The sequence below is a fragment of the Pongo pygmaeus genome, chromosome 20 (assembly GCF_028885625.2).
Source record: "Pongo pygmaeus isolate AG05252 chromosome 20, NHGRI_mPonPyg2-v2.0_pri, whole genome shotgun sequence".
Lineage (NCBI taxonomy): Eukaryota > Metazoa > Chordata > Mammalia > Primates > Hominidae > Pongo > Pongo pygmaeus.
Genome location: NC_072393.2, coordinates 41114033 through 41130016, shown reverse-complemented (window position 1 = coordinate 41130016; position 15984 = coordinate 41114033).

Below are 15984 nucleotides of genomic sequence, written 5' to 3'. Positions count from 1 at the left end.
TTGCCTCTGCCTCCCAAGTAGCTGGGATTAAGTTGCCTGCCATCACGCCTGGCTAATTTTTGTATATTTTAATAGAGACGGGGTTTCACCATGTTGGCCAGGCTGGTTTCGAACTCCTGACCTCAAGTGATCCGCCCACCTTGGCCTTCCAAAGTGCTGGGATTACAGGCATGAGCCACTGCGCCCAGCCTATTTTTATTTTTTTGAGACAGAGTCTCACTTGGTTGCCCAGGCTGGGAGTACAGTGGTACCATCTTGGCTCATTGCATCCTCTGTCTCCTTGTTTCAAGTGATTTTCCTGCCCCAGCCTCCCGAGTAGCTGGGACTACAGGCACCCACCACCACGCCTGGCTAACTTCTTGTATTTTTAGTAGAGACGGGGTTTCACCATGTTGGTCAGGCTGGTCTCGAACTCCTGACCTTGTGATCCACCCTCCTCAGCCTCCCAAAGTGCTGGGATTACAGGTGTGAGCCACTGTGCCCAGCCTTTTTTTTTTTTGAGACGCGGTTTATCTCTGTCACCTAGGCTGGAGTGTTCAGTGGCACAATCTTGGCTCACTGCAACCTCTGCCTCCTGGGTTCAAGCAATTTTTGAACCTCAGCCTCCCAAGTAGATGGGACTACAGGTGTGCGCCACCACACCCAGATGATTTTTGTATTTTTATTCTTTTTTACTTTATTTTTTTGAGACAGAATCTCACTCTGTAGTCCAGGTTGGAGTGCAGTGGCATTATTTTGGCTCACTGCATCCTCTGCCTCCTGTTTCAAGAGATTCTCTTGCCTCAGCCTCCCGTGTAGCTGGGATTACAGGCGTGCACCACCACGCCCAATTAATTTTTGTATTTTTAGTAGAGATGGGGTTTTGCCATGTTGGCCAGGCTGGTCTTGAATCCCTGACCTCAAGTGATCTGCCCGCCTCAGTCTCACAAAGTGCTGGGATTACAGGCGTGAGCCACCATTCCCTGCAAAACCTAGAACATTCTATTCTACATTGGCTTAAGCAGGAAAGGAAATTTGTTGGCTCTTGCTGCTGACAATTGCAGGGGGTAGCACTGGCTTCAGACACTGCCAGATCTAGTATTGAAACATAGCCATGCAAGGTCTAGCTTCATTCTCGGGTAGACTCTTTATTTGGGAAACAGAGAAGACCACTTGTAGTTCTAGACTGGTATCCCATGAGCTCAGCAGCGAGAGTGCCTCTTTATGCCAATAGTTCTGGAAAGCTCTGGGGCTGTCTTTCATCAGCCTAGGCTGAGTCTTATGCCTGTCCTGGAACTAATCACTGTGGCCAAGGAATATGCTGCTAAGCCAGGTCCTGGGTTGCTCAGCACCATGAACCACTTGGAAGAAGCTCTCCAAAGTAACCCCAGGCTGTGGCTGGGTCTCTTCATGCACTTCCTACTTCCTCCTCTCCTTTTTCTGATTCAGTGTAGCGGACATCTATTGCCTCTGCCTTCCCCGGATCTAGTCCCCCTTAATCTATACAGATATTGATGAACAAGACAAATGCCTAGTTGTACCAAGCCACTGGATCCAGCCACACCTGAAGTCAGGGCTACTTCTGGACTACCAATTTCCCTTCCCACACTTAGGTCAGTCTGAATGTCATTTTCAGTTAGTTGCAACCATAAATGTCCTTCACTCTTTTTTTTTTTTTTTTTTTGAGATGGAGTCTCGCTGTCACCCAGGCTGGAGTGCAGTGGCTCGATCTCGGCTCACTGCAGGCTCCGCCCCCCGGGGTTCACGCCATTCTCCTGCCTCAGCCTCCCACGTAGCTGGGACTACAGGCGCCCGCCACCTCGCCCGGCTAATTTTTTGTATTTTTAGTAGAGACGGGGTTTCACCATATTAGCCAGGATGGTCTCGATCTCCTGACCTTGTGATCCGCCCACCTTGGCCTCCCAAAGGGCTGGGATTACAGGCGTGAGCCACCACGCCCGGCCTAAATGTCCTTCACTCTTAAACCAGTTTGAATGAAGTTTTTAGTTAACTGAGGAGGAAATAAATAATTTGCAAGGGGCAGAAACTCAAATAAGTAGAGCCTAAAAAGCATGTATTGCATTAGTTACTTAGGGAAAAATAGTAATTTCACAGTGGATAAACCTGACAGATGTCACCTTCACCAGATGATCAAAGTTAATGCTACCAGTCATGGGACAAACTGACACAGGAGCCCCCTGATATAAAATACTGAGAAGGGGCCAGGTGTGGTGGCTCATACCTGTAATCCCAGCACCTTAGGAGGCAGAGGTGGGAAGATCACCTCAGGTCAGGAGTTCGAGACCAGCCTGACCAACATGGCGAAACCCCATCTCTACTAAAAATATAAAAATTAGCTGGGTGTGGTGGCGCATGCCTGTAATCCCAGCTACTCGGGAGGCTTGAACCCAGGAGGCGGAGGCTGCAGTGAGCCGAGACCGTGCCACTGCACTCCAGCCTGGGCGACAGAGCGAGACTCTGTCTCAAAAAAAAAAAAAAATTACTGACAAGGATGCAACCATATGTTACTAATACTACTGACTATAAAAGTGCATAACCTGAGCCGGGGCTCATGCCTGTAATACCAGCACTTTGGGAGGCCAAGATGTGTAGATTGCTTGAGACCAGGAGTTTGAGACCAGCCTGGGTAAAATGGTGAAACCCTGTTTCTACAAAATAATACAAAAATTAGCTGGACATGGTGGTGTGCAACTGTAACTTCAAATACTCAGGAGGCTGAGGTGGGAGGATTGCTTGAGCCCAGGAATTCAAGGCTGCAGTGAGCCATAATCACACCACTGCACTCCAGCCTGGGCAACAGAGTCAGACCCTGTCTCAACAAACAAACAAACAAAGAGTCTGGTTACCTTTGGGAGAGAGGGGGATGGTGATTGAAACTGGCACCAGGAAGGCTTGGGGTGAGAATGCTCATAATGTTGTTTTCTTTTCTTTTTTTTTTTTTGATATGGTGTCTTGCTCTGTCTCCCAGGCTGGAGTGCAGTGGTGTGATGATGACTCACTGCAGCCTCCAACTCTTGGGCTCAAGCGATCCTCCCACCTCAGCCTCCTGTGTAGCTGGGACTACAAGTGTGCACCACCACATATGGCTAATTTTTTTTCCTTGTAGAGACAGAGTTTCATTATGTTGTCCAGGTTGGGCCCAAGCAATCTTCCTGCCTTGGACTCCCAAAGTGCTGGGATTACGAAGTTGTTTTCTTGACTTGGGTGTTAGTTATTCAAGTGTCACTTGCGTCAAATTTACTTTCTGGTCACTCTCTGAAAATTCATACTGAACACATGATATGGGCACATTTCTTTATGTGTGCTATACTTCATTCAGAATTTTACATGACATCTCATAGGTGGCATTGTGGTTGGAATTGTGATTTTTCTGATATGATGTATAACCATTGGTACCATTCTGAACAAAAAAGTACACAATCTTCACTTTCTTTACATTAGAAGCTGGGTACAGTGGCTCACACCTGTAATCCCAGTACTTTGGGAGGCCAAGGCGGGAGGATCACTTGAGGTCAGGAATTCGAGACCAGCCTGGCCAGCATGGTGAAACCCCTCTCTATTAAAAATACAAAAAATTAGCTGGGCATGGTGGCACAGGCCTGTAAACCCAGCTACTCAGGAGGCTGAGGCAGGAGAATCACTTGAACCCGGGAGGCAGAGGTTCTAGTGAGTTGAGATGGCACCACTGCACTCCAGCCGGAGCAACAGAGTGCGATTCTGTCTCCAAAAAAAATAAATAAATAAAAATAAATTTACATCATAGTTTCATTTCAGCAAATGTCAATATATTTTAAACTATACCAAAATTTTGTGTGTATGGTATATGTGTTATATTAATAATTTCAGATAACTATAAACTTTTTTTACCCACAGAAGTGCCTATAAAGACATTTACAAACTGTTCCAAATGCAGATTTCAGCGTCCAGCATTCCTGGTCCCTACCTCTGGATGCCTGTAACGCCCTCCAATCAATGCTGCAGCCAAAAACAATTATGCAAATTTCCCAAGCTCCCACCAGGGTGCGGTAGTGTCCCATTGAGAAGAACCAATCCATGAGGGGATTCTGAATGAGCGTGTGTGTGTGTGTGTGTGTGTGTGTGTGTGTGTGTACAATGGGTTCCAGAGCTCAGGGGAGAGATCTGTGCTGGAGATTAAAACTGGCTGGACTGTCCTCTGCTCCTAAGCTGTCACCAAACTCCAGTATTAAGGGATAAGTAGCTGTGCAGGGGGTGGAGGCAAAGAAGACTCCAGGAGCACAGTGTGGGAAGGGATTTCCCTACAATTGTTGCTGGAGAATAACCCCCAAGTCAGGGAGTGGTAGGAATTAAGGCTAGTGGGATGGCCAAAGATAAACCACAAAGCTCATCTTATGGGTTTGTGCTTTATCCTGTGGGTGACAGGAAGCCATTGAGTCGCTGCAGCAGCAGTGACAGACAGCATTTATGAGCTCCTAACACATGCCAGCTCACATTCTATGTTCTGTGTATGTATCACCTCCTGGAACCATCAGAGTCACGCGTGAGTCCAGTTTTTTGTTTCATTTTGTTTTTAATTATTTATTTAGAGACAGAGTGCACCTGTGTTGCTGCTGGAGTGCAGTTATGCGATCTTGGCTCACTGCAACCTCCACCTCCCAGGTTCAAGCGACTTATGCCTCAGCCTCCCGAGTAGCTGGGATTACAGGCGCCTGCCACCACCCCCAGCTAGTTTTTGTATTTTTAGTAGAGAAGGGGTTTCGCCATATTGGCCAGGCTGGTCTCAAACTCCTGACCTCAGGTGATCCACCCTCCTCGGCCTCCCAAAGTGCTGGGACTGCAGGCATGAGCCACCACGCCCCAGGTAGGTTTTGTGCATTGGTTGAGCACTCTTGAGGCTCCAGAAACAGGCACAGCACTGGAGCTGGCCGGAATACCTTATTCTTCAATCCCAGTGATTGGTATGGGGTCACCTGGTGACCCAACCAGAGAGAATAAGAGGGACTCTCCCACCTATGGCTCTGCCTCTGTGCTGGTGTTAGAGCCCCTTTGCCTCTTACCACAAAATGGACGATCACTCACAGAAGGACCGGCTGGGAACTTTATTCCAGAACCTTCCATGGCTACTGTTGAGCAGCCCATTGTGTTCTGTTTTGCAGGGCACTCAGGATTCCCCAGTGACCAGGTGTGGGTGGCTCATGTCTGTAATCCAAGCACTTTGGGAGGCTGAGACAGGAGGACCACTTGAGACCAGGAGTTCCAGACCAGCCCAGGCAACACAGAGAGAACCCACCTCTACAAAAAATACAAAAATTACCCAGCTGTGGTGCCACACTCCTGTAGTCCCAGCTACTCGGGAGACTAAGGCAGGAGGATCCCTTGAGCCCAGTAGTTCAAGGCTGCAGTGAGCTATGAGAGTTATGATCGATCACACCGCTGTACTCCAGCCTGGGTGACAGAACAGGACCCTGTCTCTAAAAAAAACAAAACAAAACAAAAATTCTCTCCACCTAGTCTCTCCCTCTCCCACACTCTCATTTTCAACTTCACTTTCCCCCAATCCAGGTTGTGTGCTTCAGATAGGTGAGAAAAATGCTTTTCCTTCCTATAGCCATATTTGTTTCTACCTCCTTGCCTTTAATTTGTCTGTGGTCTCATCTTGGGATACCCACCCTCTTGATGCAATTGAATTGGTGGAGCATCTAGTCCAGGCTACACTCTGCAGGATGAAAAGATAAATAATAGACCTCAGTATCTTCAGTGTTCTGCCATTTCAGTATGATGTGTTTAGGCATGGATTTCTTTAGTGTTTGTTTGTTTGTTTGTTTTGAGATGGAGTGTCGCTCTGTCGTCCAGGCTGGAGTGCAATGGGCGATCTCAGCTCACTGCAATCTCCGCCTCCTGGGTTCAAGTGATTCTCCTGCCTCCGCCTCCCGAGTAGCTGGGATTACCGGCACGTGCCACCATGCCCAACTAATTTTTGTATTTTTAGTAGAGGCAGGTTTTCACCATTTTGGTCAGGCTGGTCTCGAACTCCTGACCTCGTGATCTGCCTGCCTCAGCCTCCCAAAGTGTTGGGATTACAGGTGTGAGCCACCACACCCGGCCTCTTTTGTTTTATCTAGCTTAAGATATCTTTGCTTCTTTATGAATATGTATTTTTCATCAGTTCTGGAAAATTCTCAGCCATTATTTCTTCCAAGATTGCCTCTCTTCTATTCTCTCTAATTTCTACTTTTTTTTTTTTTTTTCTGAGACGGAGTCTCACTCTGTTGCCCAGGCTGGCGTGCAATACCGCCATCTCGGCTCACTGCAACCTCCACCTCCCCGGTTCAAGCGATTATCCTGCCTCAGCCTCCTGAGTAGTTGGGATTACAGGCACACGCCATCACGCCCGGCTAATTTTCGTATTTTTAGTAGAGGTGGAGTTTCACCATGTTGGCCAGGCTGGTCTCAAACTGCTGACCTCAGGTGATCCGGCCGCCTCGGCCTCCCAAAGTGCTGGGATTACAGGTGTGAGCCACCATGCCGGCCTAATTTGTACTTTTGAGACTTTCTTAAATACCTGATGTATGCCCCCCTTTGTATATCCATCTCTTTGTCTCTCTGTGCTGGATCATTTTGATACGGCTCCGATGAGTGGAGGAATATCAGGTTCTTCGTCTGGAGTTGAATTAGATAAAATGACACGGATACACGTGGAGTGGTTTTAAGGAGCCGAGAGTTTAATAGGCCAGAAAGAAGGGAGAAGGCAGAAGGAAGAAGCTCCCCCATACAGAGGCAGAGGCATGGGGGGCTCCAAAGCCCAAAGAGGAGACCCTAGGTGGGGTGGAAACCAGCCAGGTATATATAGATGCTGGAGGAGGCAGTGTCTGATTTGCATAGGGCTCAGGGGATTGGTTTGACTAGGCATGTTATTCATGTAGCCCACGAAAAAGCTGGCCCTCCCACCTTAGTCTTTTAATATGCAAATACAGGGCGCCATGATGTTCTACACACATGGGGATATGTGGGGGCAGCCATGTTGCCAGGAATATGTGGGGCAAGAGCAAGAAGGCCTTGGGAATCGCCATGTTTGGGTGGACCCAGTTGGGTGTCCTGTATTTGCATATTAAAGGTTGCCGGCCTGGCTCTAAGAGCTGCTTTAAAAACAAAAACCTCCAGGCCACGCCTGTAATCCCAGCACTTTGGGAGGCGGAGGCAGGAGGATTGCCTGAGCTCAGGAGTTCCAGACCAGCCTGGCCAACATGGTGAAACCCCATCTCTACTAAAAAAAATACAAAAAATTAGCTGGGCGTGGCGGTGTGCGCCTGTAGTCCCAGCTACTTGGGAGGCTGAGGTGGAGAATCGCTTGAACCCAGGAGGCGGAGGTTGCAGTGAGCCGAGATCGCGCCGTGCATTCCAGCCTGGTGACAGAGCAAGACTATGTCTCATAAAAAAAAAAAAAGAAAAAAAAACTTCGAGCCCGGGTGCGGTGGCTCACACCTGTAATCCCAGCACTTTGGGAGGCCGAGGCGAGCGGATCACAAGGTCAGGAGTTTGAGACCAGCTTGGCCAACAATGTGAAACACCCGTCTCTACTAAAAAAAAAAGACAACAAAACACAAAAATTAGTCGGGTATGGTGGCGTGTGCCTCATGGCCTGCGACTATAATCACAGCTACTCGGGAGCCTGAGGCAGGAGAATGTTTGAATGCGGGAGGCGGAGGTTGCAGTGAGCCGACATTGTGCACTCCAGCCTGGGCGACAGAGTGAGACCCTGTCTCAAAAAAAAAAACAAAACAAAAGGAGTCTTATCCAGAATCTACTTGAATTGATGTGATGCAATCTACAAGTCCCTTGTCCAGCAAATACCAAAGAAATCTATTAAATTAGTTACCCATTCAACAAAAATAAGTCCTGTGCTAAGCAGTAGGGATAAATTAATGACAAAACCAAATGTGACCCCACCCCCGACCTCATGGTGTTCACAGTCTAGCAGGGGTGTGGGGAGAGAAACTGAGTCTTCACTCACAGACGAATAAACATGACAAGAGCTACAAGGCTTGTGTTAAAATGTGAAAGGGTAAAACTCCCCCTCATCTGGGAGGGGCTGCTCAGGGCAGACCTCCTTGAGAGGGTGTCTTAAACCCTGACACCTGAGGGCAGGTGGGAGTTAATTAGGGAAAGAAGGAAGGGTGGAGTTTTCAGGGAAAAGGAACAGCGGAAATGCAACAGCAGGAAGCTGGGTGTGTTCCAGGGACAGTGAAAAGCCAAAGAGGGAGGGAGGACCCCAGTTAGAGAGGCTAAGGTGGCTGATTGTAGGGGCCGCGCCTCTTCACCTGGGTGAGCATTTGAACCACCAGGGGAGCTTTCAACACCCCAATGCCTACCCAGTAATCACATTTCTGGGGATGAGGCCCTAGGCTGGGCGTGGTGGCTCACGTCTGTAATCCCAGCACTCTGGGAGGCCTAGGCGGGCGGATTATGAGGTCAGGAGATCGAGACCATCCTGGCTAACACGGTGAAACCCCATCTCTACTAAAAATGCACAAAAGTAGCCGGGCGTGGTGGTGGGCGACTGTAGTCCCAGCTACTTGGAGGCTGAGGCAGGAGAATGGCGTGAACCTGGGAGGTGGAGCTTTCAGTGAGCCGAGATCGCGCCACTGCACTCCAGCCTGGGTGACAGAGCGAGACTCCATCTCAAAAAATAAAAAAATAAAAGAACAAACATGATATTGATACCTGCGACAACTTACAAATCTCAGAGACATTGTGCTGAGGGTCGCAAAGATTACATGCTGTGTTCTGCAGTGGGCAGGTCTATGCAAGCCTGCCCCTAAAAGTCTGAGGAAGCTGAGGGGCCTGAGAAAGAGGCTGACAAATTCTGTTTGTCGAGAAGAAACATTTAATGGGGACTTACAAACAGAAGCCATGTCTGTGTCTCAAGTGGTGGTGAGCCTGTCAGAGGCGTTTGAATCAGAGCCACTCCATCTTGAATAGGGGCTGGGTAAAATGAGGCTGAGACCTACTGGGCTGCATTCCCAGTGGTTAAGGCATTGCAAGTTACAGGATGAGATGGGAGGTAGGCACAAGATACAGGTCATAAAGACTTTGCTGATAAAACAGGTCGCAGTAAAGAAGCCGGCTAAAACCCACCAAAACCAAGATGGCCATGAGAGTGACCTCTGGTCGTCCTCACTGCTACACATCAGTGCCATGACCATTTACAAATGCCATGGCAACGTCAGGAAGTTACCCTATATGGTCTAGAAAGGGGAGGCATGAATAATCCACCCCTTGTTTAGCATATCATCAAGAAATAACTATAAAAATGGGCAATCAGCAGCCCTCGAGGGCTGCTCTGTCTATGGAGTAGCCACTTTTATTCCTTTACTTTCTTTTTTTGAGACGGAGTCTTGCTCTGTCACCCAGGCTGGAGTGCAGTGGTGTGATCTCGGCTCACTGCAACCTCCGCCTCCCAGGTTCAGGCAATTCTCCTGCCTCAGCCTCCCAAGTAGCTGGGATTACAGGCGCCCGCCACCACACCCTGCTAATTTTTGTATTTTTAGTAGAGACGGTTTCCCCATGTTAGCCAGGCTGGTCTCGAACTCCTGACCTCGTGATCCACCCACCTCAGCCTCCCAAAGTGTTGGGATTACAGGCGTGAGCCACTGCGCCTGGCCTATTCCTTTACTTTCTTTTTTTCTTTTCTTTTCTTTCTTTTTTTTTTTTTTTTTTTGAGACAGAGTTTCGCTCTTGTCGCCCAGGCTGGAGTGCTGTGGTGTGATCTCGGCTCACTGCAACCTCCACCTCCCAGGTTCAAGCAATTCTCCTGCCTCAGCCTCCCGAGTAGCTGGGATTACAGACACCCGCCACCACGCCCGGCTACTTTTTTGTATTTTTAGTAGAGACGGGGTTTCACCATGTTGGGCAGGCTGGTCTCGAGCTCCTGACCTCAGGTGATCCGCCCGCCTCGGCCTCCCAAATTGCTGGAATTACAGGCGTGAGCCACTGCCTTTCTTAATAAACTTTCTTAATAAACTTGCTTTTGCTTTGCACTGTGGGCTCGCCCTGAATTCTTTAAAAGCAGGAGATCCAAGAACCCTCTCATGGTAGCAAGATCAGATGGTAGGTCCCTATCATTACCCCTGAGGTGCAGGGCTTGTAGAGCAGCAGGAAAGGGCATATCTGCTTCAGAGGGGATGTGGAGGACAATTGAAAAGCAAAATAACATCAAGATTGTTTTGACCTGAGGGCAGGATTCCAGTAAGTACCTGCTCTTACACAGGGATCAGTAGATGAACTGGATATCTTAGAGGCCTTCCCAGAACTGGGGGTAATCAGAAAGATGGATTAGCATCCAAAATGGGGCTGCTGGTGGGGCGTGGTGGCTCACGCCTGTAACCCCAACACTTTGGGAGGCTGAGGCAGGAGGATCGCCTCTTGGGGTCAGGAGTAAAAGACCAGCCTGGGCAACATAGGGAGACCTCGTCTCTACAAAAATTTAAAAATTAGCCAGGCATGGTGGCATGTGCCTGTAGTCTCAACTACTCAGGAGGCTGAGGCAGGAGGAAACACTGTCTCTTAAAGAAAAAAAATGGAGTTGCTTTAGCCTCCGCACTGTGTGATTCCATATACCTGACATTCTCAAAAAGACTAAACTACGGCAATGCAAAGAGATCAGTGGTTGTCAGGGTTAGAGATGGGGTGAGGGTAGAACTGTAAAAAAGTTTTGGGAGTGATGGAACTGTTCTTATCCTGATTACAAATGAGGGCGGTGTTTAAAGGAATCTATACACATGCTAAAATTCATTGAACTGTACACCAAAGGGAAAAAATTATTTTTATTGCATAATCACTAAAAAAGTAACCAGAAAGAGGCTCCCCAGGTGATCTCAGTGGGCAGCCAGGTGAGACACTGATGCTGGGGGTGGCAGAGCATATAAGGAGTTTTTTCTTTATTCTCAGAGCACTGGTGAGTGCCGCTGGGATGGGAGCCCTCCTGGGAACCATCAGTGACAGGGATAGGGACACTCACTCGTGGGAAAGCATCAGAGGGATGAATGAGACATCATTTAGTTCATTTCTTTTCTTTTTCTTTTTCTTTTTTTTGAGATGGAGTCTAGCTCTGTTGCCCAGGATGGAGTACAGTGGTGCGATCTCGGCCTGCTACAACCTCCGCCTCCCAGGTTCAAGCAATTCTCCTGCCTCAGCCTCCTGAGTAGCTGAGATTACAGGAGTCTGCCACCACACCTGGCTAATTTTTGTATTTTTAGTAGAGACAGGGTTTCACCATGTTGGCCAGGCTGGTCTCAAACTCCTGACTTCAGGTAATCTGCCTGCCTCAGCCTCCCAAAGTGCTGGGATTACAGGCAGCGCCAGCCTCGTTTCTTTCATTCATCCAGCAAATAGTTATTCTGCACCTAATGTGATCTGCCTGTATCTGGGGTCTGCAGCCTATCAGGAAACAAAGCAAAACAAAACATCAGACAGGAGGAAGGAGTCATTTAGAGACTGCCAGGAGAAATTCAGGAAAGGGCTCAGAAGCAGATGTCTCTGACCCCCACACTTGGCCAGAGTCTTTGTAAATGGTTCTTGGAACCTGGGGTCCGCGTGGGAAAGTTCTGGGGGCAGGGGGGCGCATCAGGGTGAGGATACACTGTCCCTTAGATGCTACTCCAGACCAAAGTCTCCATGCCTGTCATCTGTGGGACTTGCGGGTTCTGGAAGTCATTTCAGAGGTTCTCCCCACCACCCATCCACATGCCCCGGGCCTGTCTGCCACAACTCCAGCCCCAACTAGTCCACCCCATCCTTGCCCACCCTGTCTCTGCCACAGCTCCTCCCTCAGCAATCAGGCCCCACCTCACTCTTATGTACTCTCCACCTGGGAGCCAAGAGGATCTCCCTAAGCCCAAATCTGAGATTCTCCCTTCCCTGCCTAGAAGCCTCCATGGCTCCTTACTGCCCTTGAGGTAACAGCAGCCCTTTTTTTTTTTTTTTTTCTTGAGACGGAGTCTTGCTCTGTCGCCCAGGCTGGAGTGCAATGGCACCATATTGACTCACTGCAACCTCCACCTCCTGAGTTCAAGTGATTCTCCTGCCTCAGCCTCCCAAGTAGCTGGGACTACAGGTGCCCGCCACCACGCCCAGCTAATTTTTGTATTTTTAGTAGAGATGGAGTTTCACCATGTTGGCCAGGCTGCTCTCAAACTCCTGACCTCAGGTGATCCACCCGCCTCGGCCTCCCAAAGTGCTGAGATTACAGGTGTGAGCCATCACGCCGAGCCAACAGCAGCCCTTCCTAAAGAATAATCAAGGTCCCTCACAAGCTAGTCCCAAAAGACTGTTTTGCCTCAGGCCTCTCTCCTCTCCCAATACATATCTCCCTCAACTCTAACTGCTTGTGGTCTCCCAATGGTGAGTGTGTGGGGACTTAGAACCCAGCTTCTCACCCTGTCTGCTGCTATCCTGTTGAAGCCATTCATGAGCCTGGCAGGCCTAGTACCATGGTGGTTAGGGACTGGGCACTCTGGAGACACAGTGGTCATCACCGTTAGGTGGTCTAGTAAATTATGCTCTAGACCAAAACTCTAGTTTAAAGGAAATACATGATAAAGGAATACATTAAATGACATCATAAGGATATAATCAGACAAATCTTATATAGGAGGCATTCTACAAGACGACTGGCCTGGGCTCTTTAATAAAAGCCAGTATTGAGCAAGGGGCTGTGGCTCACACCTATAATCCCAGCACTTTGGGAGGCCAAGGCAGGCAGATCACCTGAGGTTAGGAGTTCAAGACCAGCCTGGCCAACGTGGTAAAACCCCGCCTCTACTAAAAATACAAAAAGTTAGCTGGTGTGATGGCAGGCACCTGTAGTCCCAGCTACTCGGGAGGCTGAGGCAGGACAATCACTTGAACCTGGGAGGTGGAGGTTGCAGTGAGCAGAGATCGTGCCATTGCACTCCAGCCTGGATGACAGAGGAAGACTCTGTCTCAAGAAAAAAGAAAAACAAAAACCAAAAACCAAGCAAGCAATATTGGTTTTTTGAAAAGATCAATAAGATTGATAAAATTCCCTATTAGAGTAAAAAAGAGAACAAGGATTACCAGTATTAAGAATGAGAGGTTATCACTACAAATTCCGGAATCATTAAAAGAATATAGAGGATACTATGAACAACTTAACATCAACAGATTTGACAAATGACATTTCCTTGAAAAACACAACATACGAATGTTAACACAGATGAAACAGAAAATTCGAAGAGCTCTATATTTATTAAGGAAATTGAACTCATTATTAAAAACCTTCCCACAAAGAAAATTCCAGGTCCAGGTGGCTTCACTGGTAAATTATCAAAGACAAAAGGAAGAAATAACATAAAACCTTTCACATTTAAGACAGAGCTGTATGTGCTGAGATGTCAATGATCCTTCAAAATAATTGTTAAAAAAAAAAAAAAAGAAAGAAAAAAGGCCGGGTGCGGTGGCTAATGCCTGTAATCCCAGCACATTGGGAGGCCAAGGTAGGCAGATCATCTGAGGCCAGGAGTTCGAGACCAACCTAGTTAATATGGTGAAACCCCGCCTCTCCTAAAAATACAAAAATTAGCCGGGCATGGTGGCAGGCACCTGTAATCCCAGCTACTTGGGAGGCTGAAGCAGGAGAATCACTTGAACCTGGGAGGCGGAGATTGCAGTGAGCCGAGATCTGCAGTCTGGGAAACGGAGCAAGATGGAGCAAAAAAAAAAAAGGCAGGCCGAGTACAGAGGCTCATGCCTATAAGCTCAGTGTTTGGGAGGCCAAGGTAGGAGGACTGTTTGAGCCTAGGAGTTTGAGGCTGTAGTGAGCCGTGATTATGCTGGAGCATTCCAGCCTGGGTGACAGAGTGAGATCGCCCATCTCTAAAAAGAAAGGAAAAAAATTTTTTTTTTTAATTTAGCTGGGCATAGTGGCATGTGCCTATAGTCCCAGCTACTTGAGAGGCAGAGGTGGGAGGATCACCTGAGCCTGGGAGGTTGAGGCTGCAGTGAGCCGAAATTGTGCCACTGCACTCCAGCCTGGGCAACAGAGTGAGACCCTGTCTCAAAAATGAAGATAGATAAATAAATAAATAAATAAATAAAAATTTCAAGGCCGGGCGCGGTGGCTCACGCCTGTAATCCTAGCACTCTGGGAAGCCGAGGCGGGCAGATCACGAGGTCAGGAGATCGAGACCATCCTGGCTAACATGGTAAAACCCCGTCTCTACTAAAAATACAAAAAATTAGCCAGGCATGGTGGCGGGCGCCTGTAGTCCCAGCTACTCAGGAGGCTGAGGCAGGAGAATGGCATGAACTCAGGAGGTGGAGCTTGCAGTGAGCCGAGATTGCGCCACTGCACTCCAGCCTGGGGGACAGAGCAAGACTCCGTCTCAAAAAAAAAAAAAAAAAAAATGCTTACAATGTGAGGGCCAGGTGCTGTGGCTCATGCCTGAAATCCCAACACTTTGGGAGGCCAAGGTGAGAAGACTGCTTGAGTCCAGGGGTTCAAGACCAGCCTGGGCAACATAGTGAGACTCTGCCTCTACCAAAAAAACAATTAAAAATTATCCTCGGTGTGATCACACGCACCTGTAATCCCAGCTACTTGGGAGGTGGAGGTGATGGGTGGGGGGATTGCTTGAGCCCAGAAGTTTGAGGCTGCAGTGAGCAGTGATCACCCCACTGCACTCCAGCCTGGAAGACAGCGCAAGACTCTGTCTCAAAACAAAACAAAAAAAACCTTACAATGTGAACAACTATGAATAATCATCCATGTTAAGACCTAGGACTCCTAGGACCTAGAAGCCACTGCCAGGTGCAGTGGCTCACGCCTGTAATCCCAGCACTTTGGGAGGCCAAGGCAGGTAGATCACAAGGTCAGGAGTTCAAGACCAGCCTGGCCAAGATGGTGAAACCCTGACTCTACTAAAAACACAAAAGTTAGCCAGGCGCGGTGGCAGGTGCCTGTAATCCTAGCTACTCGGGAGGCTGAGGCAGGAGAATTGCTTGAACCCGGGGGCAGAGGTTGTAGTGAGCCGAGATCGCACCACTGCAACCTGGCCTGGGCAACAGAGTGAGACTCCGTCTCAAAAAAAAAAAAAAAAAAAGACCTAGGACTTCACGCCTGTAATCCCAGCATGTTGGGAGGACAAGTAGGGTGGATCACTTGAGGTCAGGAGCTCAAGACCAGCCTGGCCAACATGGTGAAACCCCATATCTACAAAAATACAAAAATTAGCCAGGTGTGGTGGTGAGTGCCTGTAGTCCCAGCTACTCAGGAGGCTAAAGCAGAAGAATCACTTGAACCCGGGAGATGGGGGTTGCAGTGAGCCGAGATCACACCACTGCACTCCAGCCTGGGTGACAGAGCAAGGATACGTCTAACAAAACAAAACAAAAAAATTAAGACATATGGTTTCCATTTTAAAAAAGAAAATAGGATATAGAAGTCCCCATATCCCTCTACTCCGTTACAATTCCTCCCATCCCCCACAATCAACCACCTCTCTGACTTCTGTGATAATCATGTCCTTACTTTTCTTGTCCTCATAGTTTGACCACCCATGCATGTATTCCCAGCATTTTACTGCAGTTTCACTTTCCTTGATTTTATGTTTATTGAAAAGAATAGGCCAGGCACAGTGGCTCATGCCTGTAATCCCAGCACTTTGGAAGGCCGAGGCGGGCAGATCACCTGAGGTCGGGAGTTCAAGACCACCCTGACCAACATGGAGAAACCCTGTCTCTACTAAAAATACAAAATTAGTGGGGGGTGATGGCACATGCCTGTAATCCCAGCTACTCTGGAAGCTGAGGCAAGAGAATCGCTTGAACTTGGGGGGTGAAGGTTGCAGTGAGCCGAGATTGTGCCATTGCACTCCAGCCTGGGCAACAAGAGTGAAACTGTGTCTCAAAAAAAAAAAAAAAAAAAAAAAAAAAAAAAAGAATAATACAGCTTGCCCTATTTGGTGTCTGGCTTCTTTCACTTGACAT